The sequence below is a fragment of the Rattus norvegicus genome, chromosome 15, assembly GCF_036323735.1.
Source record: "Rattus norvegicus strain BN/NHsdMcwi chromosome 15, GRCr8, whole genome shotgun sequence".
Classification (NCBI taxonomy): Eukaryota; Metazoa; Chordata; class Mammalia; order Rodentia; family Muridae; genus Rattus; species Rattus norvegicus.
In genome coordinates, this window is record NC_086033.1 from 58,619,649 (window position 1) to 58,636,556 (window position 16,908).

The 16,908-nt window shown below is 43.3% G+C and overlaps 1 long non-coding RNA gene across 3 annotated transcripts in view; it reads left to right on the forward strand.

Moving 5' to 3' along the window:
* LOC102546462 (uncharacterized) overlaps window positions 1-16,908 on the forward strand; it is a 209,570-nt gene that overhangs the window by 149,991 nt on the left and 42,671 nt on the right. For 2 of the 3 annotated variants that reach the window (XR_010058214.1, XR_005494365.2), the window contains 2 exons: window positions 10-187; window positions 4,464-4,629. This is a non-coding gene — a long non-coding RNA (uncharacterized LOC102546462). The remainder of the gene's footprint in view (window positions 1-9; window positions 188-4,463; window positions 4,630-16,908) is intronic. The other variant, XR_005494366.2, reaches the window with a different exon arrangement.

Here is a 16,908-nt window from a genome sequence, read left to right on the forward strand (position 1 = left end):
ACCTCCAAGACATTGAGAGCGGCAGTGGCAATCAGTCAACAGTGGCAGATGACTCCGGGGGGGCCAACAAGGCCTCAGCTCCACTGGTGGCAGTGGATGCGATTTTATGAAGTTGCTTTGGAAGTACATTAAAAAGCGGATACAAAGAGACCTTGAGCTCGTTCCAGCTGCTACAGAAACTCTTCAGGTATTTATGTCAATGACTGCATCAACAGCCTTTAATATGTCGCAGGTGGCCGCCTTCTATTCTTGTAAAGCAGTCTCACAAGGCAATCCAATTTAAGGATACATTTGAGCCAAATTCTAATCCTCTGTAGCTCTATGGGGGACAGGAATTCATTAGTGAGGAAGCACAGAGTTCTCTGAGAGAAGTAATTGTCTACTAGTTAAGGAGTCAACCTAAACCTCTCTGAGTCCTATATCCTGGTTCTGCTCCGTTTGTTCCCAGTTTGTTTCTTTCCATGTAAACTGGTTTCCTTCAGCTCTGGGTGATGAGAACAGGCACACAGGAAGTCTCATATACATGAGTCTTGCCTGACACATAGCTTCAGTCGGCTCCCGTGGCTTCAATCACTGAGGCAGCTCAAGCTGGCTTCCAGGTGAGTTGTTTCCCAGGCCTAAGCAGCAGTGAGATGTTTCCGGCACATTCCTTCCATCTCTGCATATTCTCTCACGAGCCTGGAGCCTAGTGTTTGCCTTCAGCTCAGCCTGACACACAGCCCACTGTGACGTATACCCACCGTGTATGTGGGTTCATCTTCTCCTGTGCTGTCCAAAGTCAGGTCTCTCCTTTGTCCCTAACATCCTAGTTTGTTCTATAACCGTGCTGTCTTGGCTCTTCTCAAGCATGTATGCCCTGTCTGTTTTTCCTTTTTAAATTGGTAACCCTCACTCCATCCACCATCTCGCACAGGAACCCTGTACCCAGGAGTCAGGAACCTGGATCCAGAGAGGCTTTGTTCTTCTTCGTGGCCATTGGCATTTTCTCCTAAAGTGAATGATAGCCTGCCTTTCTGCCCAGCGTGTGCTGCCTGGACACAGGAGTCAGTCATAGCCTAGAATCTTAGCTTTGAGCTTTAATCTAAGAGGTGAAAGCTAACTACCTGCCTTTTAAATGCTTCAAAGTTCTGCCCGCCTGCGTTGGCTTCTGAGTTTACATCATCTTCAGACTTTACTACTCTCTCTCTCTCTCTCTCTCTCTCTCTCTCTCTCTCTCTCTCTCCCTCTCCCTCCCCTGCCGTGTGTGTGTGTGTGTGTGTGTGTGTGTGTGCATGCACGAGTATGTATAGTATATGCATATGCGTTCTCTTGATCCCTCTTATGTGTGTGAAACTGGGGAGCAGAGGAAGATGCTGAGTTTTCTACGGTAGAACTCTCTGCCCTGTTCCCTTCAGACAGTCTCTCATGAGTCGGGAGCTCATTGCTTTTCAGTGAGGCAGCTCATTGCTTTTCAGTGAGGCTGGAAGGCAGCAGGCACTGGTGATCCTCTTGTCTCTTCTCTCTTCTGTCACCAGTGCCGTGTGTGACAGGTACACACAGTTACACTTGATTCTTTTTACTTTGATGCCAAGGATCTATCTCAGGTCCTCAGACTTGTTCAGGAAACGTTCTTTCCCACCGAACCATCTCCCTGGCCATTCTCTGCCTTTTCCTGGCTCCCCCTTTCTCTGACCTATGACTTTGAGCTCACTATCACAACCCTTCTGGCGCTCTCTCCCCATCTTTGTGCCTCCTTCCCACACCTCAGGAAGTGTTCTGTTTGCTGAATGGTTCTCTTTAGCTCCTATAGCTGGAATTCTGCCATTGCTATCTTTTCTGGCCTCATTCCTCTTCACTGGCTCCGTGTCAGCTCTTTTCGGACTTTCTGGATGTCCTTTCAGGCACCTGGTGCAGTTAGGTGACTTTGCAACCTCTGGAAGCCTACAGATTGTATTAGCTACTTTTCTATTGCTGTGATAAAACAGCCCGGCCAAGTCACTGTCCAGAAGAAGGTCTCCTCAGAGAGATGAGTCCATCATGATGTGATGAAAAGCGTCAGGCATGGTGGCAGGAAGCTGAGGGCTCCATCTTCAGTAGGAACCAGGGAGCAGATCAAGAAAGAAGTAGGAATAGGACTGTACACTCTCAAAGCCACAGCTCCAATGGGCCATATACCCTCCAAACCTTCTCAACAGTACCCCAATGGGGACCAAGGGTTTAAATGCTTGATTTATAGGGGGAACATTTCCTGTTCTAACCACCACACAGATCTCAATCTATTGAGTTGATCTAGACTCAAATTCAGAATTATTATCAGAATTCCATGAGAATTAGCAAAGGCTAAGAAAAATAGTTGTGTTCTGGGCCACACTAATGGAGATGAGTTCTCATTGGCTGAATGATCCCAAATGTAAACTTTTTTATATGGGTTTAAAAACTAGTTTCAAGTTATCAGAGCCACTTCCCATCTTACTGAATGAAATAGGAATCTCTTCAGCAATATTCCCAACTAGGGCAACCTGAATGGTCTTTGGAACTCCATTTACAAATAACTTAGTACATCTCGGTGTCTCACTGTTCCTTTAATGGTTAGATTGTTCAAGCCTGAGGCTCTCTTCTGAAGGGAAAGTTGTCCTACTGACTGGTTTTTCTTCACTGCTATTCATCCGAATTGCACTTAAGAATGTACTTCTGTCTCATGTTAACAAGAGGTAAGTCTAGAGGTCAATGAGATAGTACTTTGAAATTGAATATCATGACCCAATTCCTCATTCAGTAGAAGTCACACATATTTAAAACTTCCCTCAGAAAGGACAGGAGGTAGAATTAGATATTTATAAGAACTCTGAATTCTCAAATGTTCTGTGTTCTGGGAGAAACTTTAGAAAGAGTGAAGGTGGTCCTGTTTCTTAAAAGGTTGAAGATGTTCTGCACATTGGCAGAGCTAAGCAGTCTTAGGCCAGGAACCAGGGTTTCAGGGCTGTCCAGTTGAGCAGGCAGACTAAAGCTGAATTGCAGAAGTAGAATCAAGTGAGGTGCAGGGGATCTGCCCACCAGCTAAGGGGCTTTGGGAGCTGTGACACGAATGATCAGAGGCCCGCAAGGAGCAGGTACAGTAGAGAAGGTGAGGTGTAGACCGAAGACGGGAAGCATCAGCTGACATGAAGAAAATGTCACTTAGGAACACTTCCCCAGTGTGTCTATGGCAGGTAGTGTTTGGTTGGAAGGCCAAGGTTCACTTGAGATGGTATCAGTTTTGTTCTTGATGACCGGTGTCTGCTAGGATAAGCCAAACAGGACTAAAGTACCCTCACTTGCGCCATTTTTATGCATCAAAAAGGCACTAGACTTTGGTTTGAAAGATGTGAGCTCCAGTTTCACTACTTAGTTGGTGATGTGTTTGGAAGAACTAGTCGCCTTCTCAGAGAGTGACTCTTCTTCTAAGTCATAAAAGAACACAATTAATAAAGGCATAGGATGACTTTAGGTGTCTTTGAACACAGGGTAAGCATGCTATAGAGAAGTTAGACCTTCCTCAAACAAGCCTTAGGAAAAAAACAAAAAGGAAAAGGAAAACAGTGATTTGTGCCTCAGAAGGTGTCAGCTGCTCAAGAAAGGCAAAGCTGGGAGAGGCTGTGTTTTCCTATGCAGGTCTGTTCAGGGTTTTTGTGCCATGTTTTGTCAGCTGCTAATAGTGGAAGCTCCTGCCAAATATGAATTAATAATAACTCTAGCTCTAAGTCTTTCCTGGCTGTCCTTTTGTCGTAAGCTAGAGTCGAATGACATGTGTTTTTCTAAAGCTTACCTTTGTGGTTCCCAGTTCAATCTATCAAACTGATCTCTAGGTCTCCGTAGGCTTCCCCTGACCTGCCATATGTTACTGCAGAAGAGAGATCATTTTATTTGAGATTTATTTGCAGAACATTTACATTTATAAAAAGAACTTCCAAAGGCGTTCATTGGGTTCTCATAGGCAGGGACCCCACTTCTGAGCCTACATAGCGCGTTAGTATGGCTCAGTGAGGGAACCAAGATACATTATTCGTAGTAAAGTTCCTATTTAATTTTGATTTCTTAACTTTCACCTTAAATCCCTATCCTGTTCCAAAGTCACATCCAGGATCACATGCTGTCATTCTCTGCAGATATGTCCTTGTAGGCTCCTCTCAGTTGTGACAGATTCTGACTATTATGGTATGTCCCCACAAATTCACGTTTGAGTGCTCATTCCCCAGCTGCTGATACTGCTTGGAGATGCCGTAGAATCTATAGGTTGCAGAGCCTCACTGGAAGACAGCTTGTGGGGCTTAGCCCAGCCTCACTTGTGGTCCCTCCTATGCATGGCTTCCTCTTGGGATACAAGCATTCATAGCAAGCTCTCACTGCTACCAACTGACTGCCACCAGCCTCTTTGCTTTCCTGGCCTCAGTAGACCACATGTACCCTCTAAACCTGTGAGCTTACATAAATTTCTTCTCTCCTAGGTTGCTATCTCTGGTCAGGGATTTTTGACACAAATGCCCTGAATTTCCTCACCTTGGATAACCTGGACCAACCAGAGGGATTTTGTAGGATGCATCTTCCCTGGGATCTATCTGATGTTTTTCTTGTGATTGTCTGGGGATGTGGATTTTGGAGGCGAGAACAATGGTAAGGAGCCTTTCTCATTGTGCGCTCCCAAGGTTCGTGCTATCAACATGGCTTATCACTATTGGTGATGGTGATCTCTTGTCTCAGGCAGTGCTTTCACAGAGGCGGAGTTCTCCATGGTAAAGGTGTTCTGGGCTCCCACACTGTGCTTCTGAAGGGAGCCATTTGTGTGCAGACAGCAGTGCCACCTGTAAGGGAAGGGGGCACAGTTATGCTCAGTGCAACCAGAAGGTAGAGAGCCCACCAATGTTTAGAACCTCTTCTATATGGTCATTTTGTCCCTTCCTTTTATCCTTCCTTCCTTCCTTCCCGTTGTGGATTGCCTAGGTGCTGTTTGCATTTTGATGCTAATTCTGCTTCCCCAAGAAGGGCTTCTGGAAGAGGAGGAGGAGGAAGAGGAGGAGGAGGAGGAGAAGGAGGAAGAAGAGGAGGAGGAGGAAGAGGAGAAGGAGGAAGAAGAGGAGGAGGAGGAGGAGGAGGAGGAGGAGGAGGAGGAGGAGGAGGAGGAGGAGGAGGAGGAGGAGGAGGGACAATGGAGCTGAAGCCCATGGTTTGGAGAAATGGCAAGTTGTAAGGAGTCTCCTAGCTGGGGATTAGAGTAGTGCAGTGGTAGATCTGCACAATCTAGGTACGCAGATTGTATTCATACTGATTGTGTTTTCTTTGCATGGGCTTATTTGGGTTGGAATTTTTACCACAACACCTTTCTTCCTTCCTTTCATTCTTCCTTCCTTTCATTTTTCCTTCCTTCCTTTCTTCATTAAGGACCCATTTACAGCTATTTTATATCTTCAATTGCCATCCAATTCTACTCTAAATTTTTGTTCAAATTCTTCCTTCCTCGGGCATCGATGCTCTTTCAGCTAGCTTCCCTGCCCCTTTGTAACACCTCCCTGTGACACTCCATTTTGATTGGCATCTTGGTTGGATTAAGAAACACTAAGCCATTTTACTAAGGCTCCCCTTTGAATGTGTCTCTGACACAATTTAGGATTAACTGCAGAGGAAGATTCTCACTGAATTTGGGCAACACCATCCTATAAACTGGGACCCTGTCGTGAACAAAAGAAAGAAAGGAGAAAGCACACTGAACAGTAGCAGTTTCTTTTCTCAGCTTCTTGATCTGCTGAAATGTGAGAAGCAGCTTCCCATGGTGGCCATAGACAGGGGGTAGGTCAATTACTCTGCCTTCCCCATCACAATGGTACCACGAGCCCAATGCACCTCATCCTTTAAGCTGTTCCCAGCATGTTCTGGCCCAGTGATGAGGAAAGTAGCTAGCACACTCTCACTGTGGAGTTTTGCCTTTTACATGGTGGACATTTCCTTACATGTTTGTAATATAAGCTATTGCAGAGGCTGTAGGAAGAGGCTCAGCGGGAAGACCACCTCCTGTTTAAATACAAGAATCGGAGTTCAGATCCCCAGAATCCCCCGTTAAAGATGCTGTCTGTGTGGCTAGCTAGGTGGCTCAGTAAGTCAAGGCATTTGCTACCAAGCCAGATGACTGACCTCAGACCAGTTCCTGGAGCCTCCATAGTAGAGGAAAAGAACCAGCTGCAGCAAGTTGTTCTGACTACCACAACCACACCCTGGTCTGCATGTACCCCCCCACACACACACGTGTGTGATAAGTACATGCAAAACTAAAAGACCATAAATGGCCATGTGCACCTGTAACACCATAGTAGAGTGAGGGGCAGGGATCGAGACAGGAAGAGCTCAGGGTGTCACTGGCTAGTGAGCCTAGCCAAAAAGAGGAAGCTCCAAGTTCAGTGAGAGATCCTGCCTCAAAATAATAATGAAAGTAATTAGTATCAGTCCCTTGCCTCTATATATGCACACAGGTCCATGCAAACCTATTAGTGTGTGTGTGTGTGTGTGTGTGTGTGTGTGTGTGTGTGTGTGTGTGTGTGTGTGCAGATATGGGCACATGCATAGACATGTACACACGAGTACATGTATGTGCATGTACACATACACACCACACACACACACCATACATACACACTGCAATACCATACACACAAAGATATTTAAGATCATTTGAATAATTCCTGCCCCAGTCCTAGAAGTAGCCATTTCTCTGGGAGCCCATGTTCCTTCTGTGGAAGGATAGAAACAGATCCACAATCTGAAGAGCATCAGGTTTGCTTGGCACTAGGTTGTCAGTGTTTCCAGACTCTCTTTAGCTGTCAGAACAAGAAAATATGTGTGAGTAGGCTCACCCATGTACTTAACACATGTCTGTTAATTCTTTGACACATACCCATTTATATTAAGCTAAGTAGGAGAGAACTCTTATGTTTCCAATCCTAATTTATTATGCTGTCAATTATTTTAGACTCCTCCCCTTACCTAGATTTTTGTTTCAACAGTGATAAACCTGCTTTTTGCCATCTGTCATCAACGTAATTCATTGCTCACATCTAATGTGCATGTACAGTGACCTCAGAGACAGTTACCGTCTTGGATACAGGCATACCCAGTTGAGTGCTTTAAGAACATCTCTTACCCTTTCCTTATGAGCTCTGTCCACTTCCTACGTCACTGTGCATGGCAACCCTGTGTTTTACCTGTCTTCATCTCAGTTTATAGTCCTCTGTTGTATCTTCTCCTGCACAAACTTTTCTTGTTTTCAAATTTACATTAAAGCAAACTTTATTCTTCACTGACAGACTAGCTCTCTCTATCCACTATTTCGGGTGACTTTACGTCACTAACCTAACACACCCAATGCTTTACACACTCAGCCATCCCTTGCCACACACTACAGATGCAAACCTAACAACTACTGATCCTTTCCTGTCAGTACGGTTTCGTCTTTTCCAGGCGATGCCGTAATTAGAATCGTACAGCACGGAGCTCTTTCAGCCTGCCTTATCCTCAGTTTTGTTTCTACATTAAGTATGCAGTTATGAGTTCTCTACTTTTCTTTTGCCCTGAATAGCACGTTCCTCACTGCAGCTGTGATGATGCCCAGCTGTGTGGATGTGCCCCTGCTGATCCATTCACTCGCCGAAGGACATCGTGACTATCTGTTTGAGGCTGTCATGGAAAAGGCTACTCCAAACATTAACAAAATTTCAGCAGAGCATTGTTCTATGGACTGGAGAAGCCCACTTTACCTGTTTGCAGTCAGCCCTGCTCCCCTGCCTAGCCCTGGCCAATTTTGACATTTTTATAAATTTTATATACATACACTCCGCACAGTCCTGTGTGTGTTTATTCTTTTACTTAGTCCTTTATGGTGTCCATCCATATTGTTTCATACATAGTTCCTTTTCATTGCTGCGTGGCTTTTAAAAGAACTCGGCACCAGTCATACATTTCCCAGTCAGCAGGCAATCGGATCGTTGCTTTCTTGAACTATTGCATTAGTTTCTTGTCTTGTTGCTGTGACAAAATAACTGACAGGAACAACTTAACGGAGGGAGGGTTTAATGTCTCATGTTCAAGGGTACAGGCCATCATGGTGGGGAAGACAGGACAGCAGTAGCTTAGAGAAGCTGGTCACTTTGCAGCCAGGGAATAGAGAGCAACAGATGTTAGTACCACTTTCCTTATTTTTTTCTTCCAGAGTGGGTCTTCCCACATCAGTTAACCTGTCTATGCAGCCCTCATAGACACACACAGAGGCAAACTTCATCCCTATAACCCCTCACAGATATGCTGAGATGTTCATCTCCTATGTGATTTTCTAGACCCTTTGAAGTTGATAGCCAACACAAGCCAACATAACTATTGTGACCAATGTCAGTTTCTGTGTGGACATATTCGCTCATTCTTCTGTAGGTACCTACAGGCCTGGAACTGCCGGCTCAGGATAAACTTGCTCATAGTTAGTCATAACTATAACTATAACTAACTAGTCACTCATAACTGACAGTATGTTGCCACGTAAAGGTACAGTTATAAGTGGGATTCTTATTACTGATGAAGAATATCTTTTGCATTGTTGGGAAGATCAAATAGGAAATAGAAGAAGGGTACTGAGAAGAGAATCAGTTGTTTGCTGTTTGTGTGTGTGTGTGTGTGTGTGTGTGTGTGTGTGTGCGAGCGCATGTACGCGTGTGCTCGCACGCATGTATGCGCACGCAACAGGGGCTTATTAATGACAGTGGTAGTCCAACTAGGTCCTTTGAAATAATTCAAGGATTCTTACCTGTTCAGGCCAAGAAGCAACATCTCTTTGGGAATGGATTAGCACAAGTCACCCATCATTTTTCAACAATTTCCAGGAAGGCAGTTCAAACTGATGATAAAATCTAGAAAGAACTAGAGTTAGATGGGGGAAAAAGTTCTTGTGAGGTGGCTAAGGAATATCCATGGGAAAGAGGAAGAGGAATTGTCCAAATGTAGATTGGTCTACCTATCTATGCATCTGCCTATATTCATGCTTCCTTCTATGTCTGTGTTCATGTGAATGGAGCTTTCTTGCTCTGGGCCAAATGACAATTCTTTTATTAGACTAAAACGCCTCATTCAGCAATGATCCCATCAAAGAAACTAGACTTTGTTGCATCGGTAAAGAGTTTAAGAGCTATGCTGGCCTGGGCAGGAGAGAGAAACACACAAAAGGAAAAAGGAAAAACTGAACTTTAAACATCACAATCTTGAGGCACTGGGTAAAGTTTGTAAATGTCACAAGTGACATGGTGTTATTTCATTCTGATGCTTTCCCGGAGCTGCCATCCTCCTTCGAGTCTTCAGAGGGATTTAATTTTGATCTTTTAGAAATGTTCTTTTCTTCTGAAATGAAAAATTTGTCATGGAAACAGAATCAAATGTAAAATTGTGTGGGCATTAACAGTTCCCCAGACTAGTTAGAATTCTCAAGCTCCATCCTTGCGTTCTGTGCTGGTGTCAAGGAGACCAGGGGGCAGGGGCAAGAATGAGGCAACATTTAGGAACGTTCCCTCTCGAAGGGGGCTGTACAAATTTCAACACCCAATCAGTATTTCAGCAGGTGTGTACCTCATGGAGAAAGACTAAGACACAGACATAGATCTTGCATAATGCATGATATCTACATACATGTACAGTCATCTATGTACATGCATATCCACTCTTCTACACATGTATTGTATATCTATACTCCCACATACAATTTTTTTATTGGCGAAATCTTGGAAGTGAGATTTGAGTAAGCTAAGTGGAGGCTTATTCTCCCCTTCTACTTTGGTTTGGATGTTGTCTGTTTCCATCGAGATTCCAATTTGCCAGTGGACGTTACAAGATTGATGGTGGTGGTGGAATAAAAGGTAACTAGGTGGTGAAGCAAGTATCAGAAGCTGGCAAAATGCACGTGCACTGGGAATGACAAAGCATCCATTCATAACAGTCTGTGATACAGTGAGCAGAATCAGGTAGAAAACAGCACAGGACTGCCCACTGAGAATGTTCTAGATTTATTTTATGAGTCAAAAATACGCATCTTTACTTCATGATGTACACAGCCTCTCATCATAACAACAGAAAAGGGACTGGTACTGATGACATCATCTTTATTATGGACCCTCAACCTTTTATTTCTCTTTATTGTCCCCTTTCCCTTCCACTGGCCACAGCCTTCTCATGACTGGTTGAGCTGCTAGCTGTCCTGAATGGTTCAACTGGACTGGGAGTACAAAGACAGAGATGACATTTCTCCAAAGCTGTTGCCCCTCTCTTCCCCACTTTAAGTCCTTGTTCATAGTCATGCAAAATGCATTGGCTTTTACTCTGATTTTCCAAACCCCACTGGAAAATATGATTATAAATGCCTTTCCCTTTCTTGAGATTATCTACAGAGCTATCTGAGAAAGTCAGAAGTTAAACTGACCTCCTTTGGGGAGTGAAGATCTCTGAATTCCCTGTAGGGTAACAAAATATATCAAACAGGAGATGGTTGGGACCAGCTTCTTAATTTTACAGATGAGAAGATTGAACCCTAGAGCAGCTGGGAGGTTCTCGGTCTCACAGCTGGCCTGTGCCCAACCGGAGCATAAATTTGTCGTTTCTTTGGTCTCGAAGGCTGACATTCTTTCTCCTCAGCTATACTTACTCTTTGAAGAGGGGATGAAAGGGGGATGAAGAGGGGATACTTTCACGTCTGTTGCTGCATTTCTTTGGGAATCACACAATCATAGGCGTTAGATGATGCACACACATATCCCCATTTGTTATTTATTTTCTCACATTTTAGACAGCAGAGAACCGAAGAACTGAGTCCTGACACCCAGAACTGCAACAGCACTGGTCAGACTGTGCTTCTTACAGGGCAAGCGCTCAGTACAGGCATCTGGCGGATGAATGGGAGTCACAGGAAAGGAGCATCAGAATTTGGGTCTCCCTCAGTTGGCAGGGCAGCTCACATCGAGCACAAGGGCATAGTGTCTGCCCATCCCCCAAGTCCCCCCACTAAATAATACAAGCACTCAAACCAAAACAAAGCAAAAACACGTTCAATAGTGATGGCGATTAATGCCATGCTGATCAGTCAGAGAAACAGATCAGTTCAGCATCTTACAGAGGTCCCTGCATGCTGCCGCTTTTGTTTGTTTTGTTGTTGTTTTGTTTTGATTTATTTTGTTTTGTTTTTGGTTTTGTCTAGCCTCTTTAAAACTTCTCTGAATTTCTTCTGTGGCTCTTCATTCCTGCCCAGGGAAGCTGCTTTATCCGCAGGAATCTTGTTCTCCCCATATGCTTTTGAAAGTTCTTCCCAGGATGTCATTCAGTGCATAGGACTGAATGCAAGGGACGGATGCATCATTCCTTCCACAGTCAACTCCACCCTTACTTTCTGGGGATGCTGCGTGAGGACAGTCTTGGCCAGGAATCAAACAAAGCCATACCAGAGCCTGGCTTTGGCTTCTTCTCTGGAAATGCAGAATGAACACACAGGATTTTAGCAGAGCCCGTTACAGCCAGTAATTGAAAATGATGAAGTGTTTTCAAGATCAGCATCTCAGATCACTCATTTATGATTGACCTAGAAATAAATCATTTATTTTAGGTTTAGGCCTTAAAAATAAAAAGCAAAATCAAAGCTCGATGCTTTGTTTTCATGGTTCTCTTTACGTCAGGAAAGGAGATGAGGGACAGCACTGTGGGCTTTAGTGGGGACGGCAATCCAACACTATTTTCCTTTCTTTGTTGGTAACATTTTCCTAGCTGTATCCACTTCCATTTTATGACTCAATTTACTGTGTTTAAAATTACACCACATTCTTCCTGCAGTGCGTAGGTCAACTATATGTACCATGTATACAGTGGGAAATTCTTCCTCACAGATCTGGAGAATGCTATGGACTTTGTATTTGTGTCCTTGTTGCCATGGTGACTAGAAAAGGGCAAAACCAGGGCCTCAGAAAGTGGAGTGGCTAGGCAAACAGGATATCATGACTCGGTGTGCACCTCAAGTGCCTCAAGAGGTGGATTAAAACGTCTTACAACCGCTGTCATAAAATTCACTTTCCATTTCTCCTCTGTGGGTTATTGCCTGATATACATATTCTCAAAACAATCACTTCACTCAGCTTGGTCCTTCCCCTGCGAGGTACAGCTTGGTGGCCATTTCTCTCTGATGCTAGTCTCTGCAAATCCAGGAGGAAGGCGGTACAGCCACATGTGAAGAAGACACACCGATGAGAATAGCTATAAACCAGGCTATTTCCTTGAAGCCTTTCACTTCAAATCCATTTCCATGAGAATAATAAAGCATTCTCTCTGCTTGTTTAAGAGGTTGCTAAATAAACGTGGGCAACGCGTAACAACACTGAGGTGTTAAACATTTACCAGCTGTGAGCATACAGCCTGTTCTTTATGTTGGGCAATGGTTCCCTGCTCCCCAACTCAATATTTCTTCATATATATACTTTAGCTACCCTTTGCGTTGAACTTAAAGGGCTTGTCCTCAAAAGTAACTTTGGATATGGGTAGAGAATGTCACCCTTGCCAGGCCCAGGACTGTCACAGCAAAGGCGAGAAGAGAACATTTCCTACCCTCATCTTTTCTATTTCTAGTTTCATTCAAACGTGGGCTGCGGGAGAGCCTTCATGCAGCGCTTCCCTGTCCCCTCTGCCCATTGCATAGGACTAACAGTATGTCCAGGTCTTCTAATCCGTGGTTGAACTTTTAACTTCCAGCCTAGTATGTACGTTTTCCACAATCTTGTTGTTTTTCTCAGTGTATTTTCATGTAGACAATATAATGGACATTAAGTCATAGGACTACATTTAAGTGTTTATTTCCTGCTCTTAATATAATTTCATACTAGATACACTAGTGAATCAAAAATATTTTAGCTGCTATCCTGGCCCCTCTTCTGCCATCTGGTGGACAAATGAGGAAGCGGTGGGGATTAAATAAAAGGACGTAGCTTTTTTCTTTATGAAACCCGTAAGTGCTTCTATTAGGAAGTGTTTAGGGGGCGTTATTCATCGAATGGTGCCCACAAAGGCTCACAATCAAACGCCATTCTCTGTGGAATAAACAAATCCAGTCGGTTGCTAGGAAGACTATTATATGTTATGGATTTGGAAGCCTCGTGGCTGGGTTAACAGAACAGTCAGTAAAATGCTCGCCTTGCAAAGAGGCCCCAACTTTAATATCCAGAACCCACTAAAAAGTAAGCTGGCTTAGAAGCCTAGCAGTGTGGAGGAAGAGAGACAAGTGGCTCCCTGGGGCTCAATGACCAGCCAGACTAGCATACTTGGTGTGTTCCAGGCCAGAGAGACACCCTATATATCAACAACAAACCAATAAAAAAAAAAACCCTTATATTCAGTAAAGGGGGATGGTGCCTGGGTAACAACTCTCCAGATTGTCCTCTGGTTCCCACATATAACCCTGCACACACTCTGTCTTTGTGCACCTTAACACGAACACACATAAACATAGAAAAGAGAAAAAGCTTCCAATGTTAGAGCTACAAAGAGGGCTACCTTCACTCATTTTAGTAGGGGTCTAATGACATTACACCCCTGACTACAGATGCTTTCCTAAGCATTACGGGAGGGAGAGAGGGAGGAAGGAGGAAAGGAGGGAAAGAGGGAGGGGAGGAGAGAGAGAGAGAGAGAGAGAGAGAGAGAGAGAGAGAGAGAACAAGAACAAGGGAAGAGAATATTTTATGTTACAAAGAAAAAAATTGAGCACATTAGTATTCCTTAAACCTTCACAAAGTCAGTCTCTCTCTCATATTAGACTTAGGACCTTGGACATGCAAGGTGAGCAGTCTACACCTGTGAAAGATGTTTTTATGAGAAAATTATCCCTGCGTACATCTACATTTTTAATCAAATTTATTATTGCATGATTTGTAATATCCAAATTGTTGCCAGTTTGGGGAAAGTGGTAGCCCTTCTCAAGTGAGCTCGAATAAGCTTGATGAATTTCCCCATGGGTAACCAAACCTGAATTCCTATCTTCCACCCAAACTCATAAAACAGAGACAGCCAGAGTCATCCAGGCAACATCATGCTTGCTAACTATCCCATCTATTCTGCGAGCATTCTGTATGCAGAGTGAGTTTGGCTGAAAACACTACAGGACAAAGGACAGGCTGTGTTAAGAATAACTTGGAGCTCTTGGTTTGGTCCACTGCCACATGCCCTTTGATTTTACAAGGACATTGAAATCTGATGAAGGTACATTGTCAAATTCCAGAATCATTACTCATGGATAGTAAAAAAAATGGTGATATAGCTGGTACACTCCAATGGGGCCCTTGAAATTCTAGCCCTGCTTCCTGACTCCTCCACTTAGCATCCTCTTGGCCATAGCTAGAGTACACATCCAGTCAGAAATAACCTAGGCTTAAAGAGGGGGTGGGAACTCCATGTTTAACATTGCTGATTATAATAATCAATGGGATATTTTGACTACCTTGATATGGGATGCTTTTCTAAACAACATGAAAATTTCTGTTGGCCAAAAATAGACTTTAAAATTATAGCCTCTAGACTTTGTAGTGGTTTCTCTACACCATTTCCCTCACCCCCCCCATGCCCTCCCCCAGATTCTCAGCCACTATGGCAATGTGAAAAGTAAATGTATTTTCACAGTTGACTCCAAAAAACCTCTGTGTTGTTGTTGTTGGTGGTGGTGGTTGTTGTTTTCTTGTTGTTGTTTTTGTTTTGTTTTGCTTTTTTCTTTGTTGTTGTTGTTGTTGTTGAGTGCCGGCAATTGACCTCATGCAATATTTTGCCCATAAGTGGTACGCTGTGATCCTCCAGGATCAAAGTTACCTGGAGCCAGTAGGCATTTCTGAATATTGGATCAACTCCTTTCTTTTATTGAAGTTGATAATATGGTAACTAAAATATTCTGAAATAACAGTGTAACACTTGAAAGATGAAGAATTACAAAGGAGCTGAATCCAAACCCATTTGTTGTGGCACACACTGAGAGATGGGAACCCGAACAATAGCTTTTGTAAAGGAAACAAAGTTTCCTGTCCCTGTTGCCAGTTTTAATAAATAAAACATCAGAGCCATTCCTTAGAAATCTGTTCAACAACTGTTTGACTGGGTAAGATGTAAGTGCTAGCCACAAGACGGGACTGTGGGTCACTGCTGGTGACACAGGGTGTTTGACCTTTAGTTCCAAGGCTCGCAGATTATGTTGATGACAGACACAGGGGTAAGGCTAGAAAGCATAATCACAAGCAAAAAATAATGTGCACATTTATTGAGCCAAATTTACCAGCGCTAAACTAAGAATGAATACACACACACACACACACACACACACACACACACACCCTGGGCAAGCAGTGATTTCATTTGAAAGATGTAGTAGTTTGTGGTAATCGATATAGGGGTTATAATGTGTTATAGTTAAAAAACACCTCTGAAATGTTGGGGTACATTATGCAGACTTATGAATGTGGAATAATTAATCTTGATTGCAAACATAAAGGGTTTTAGAATGAGGGATGAGACAAACCTCTGAGTGTGCTTATGAGGGCATTTCCGGAGAGGTTTAACTGATTTAGAAAGACTCAACTGACATGGAGAAGCACCATTTCACTAGCACTGGGCCGACTAGTTATAAAGGAGAAAGCCAGTTGGGTACCAGTCTGCATCATTCTAAGCTTCTTAGCTGCAGATACAATGTAACCAGCCACCTAAATCCACCACCCCTTGACCCTGAGTATCCTCAGACCATAATCTAAAATAAAACTTCTCTAAGGTTCTTCTGTAAGATACTTTGTCACAGCAATGTGAAGAGTAAACCTTCCCATGAATCCAGAACTAATTAGTGACCAACCTTACATCGTGTGATGGCTTTACTAATTGAAGTATTGCTTCCTTTGTTGAACACTTTACATTATTCAAGCCACAGACATAGTAGCACATTCCTAAGTAACCAGTGAGAACAGGAGGGGCACTTTCACCAGCAAATGTTTATTGAAGGCTTACTTCGCTTCAGACATTGATTTGGGGGATAAATGATGGGCAAACAGAACTCTTGTCACATGCAGTTATCAGATCAAGAAGAGAACAAAAGACATACAAATCGTTGATCATTTTTCACACTAAATATAAAAGAACAAAAACCCACATTCATGAGTCACATTGCAAAAGACTTTATTATCATCTTTAGATTGGGAAGTGGGGAGATGAAAAGAATATACAAATGTCTTATTTAGATACAGGAAAAGATTTTAGAAAGGGAAGACAAACTATGTTCTGAAAGGGTCTGATAACTAGAAGTAAGGCTAGTGTGGTGGTCTCGGGGAGGTTCAACATGCCACAGGACAGCTGATACAAATAAAATTGAGACTACTCTAGGAAAAAGATTTTTACCAATCAACTAAGCAAAGCAGAAAGAGCTTGGTCAAGGGCTATGTGATGGTTAATTGTCAACTTGACCCAATGTATCATCCATCACCCGAGAATCTCAAGGAGGGATTGTCCAGATCAGGGTGGCCTGTGGGCTGTCTGTGAGGGAATTATCTTGATTAAAATTTCAATGATGTAGGAAGATCCAGATTGTGGGCAGTACCATTCCCTAGAAAGGACTTCATTGGGCTATATAAGACTAGAGAAAGCTGAGTACTACTAGGCTTTCACACACTCATTTCCCTCTGCCCTTGACTAAGGATGTGATATGACTAGCTGTTTTAGGCTCCTGCCTCTTTGACTTCCACACACAAATGGGCTGTAACCCAGAATTACAAGTTAACATCAACTTCTTCCCCTCTAAATTGTTGTTTTTTTTTAAATCAGGGCATTTTTAATCCCAGCAGCAGAAATAAAGCTAGGACACAGCTGATAGGTCTGACCTCTGTG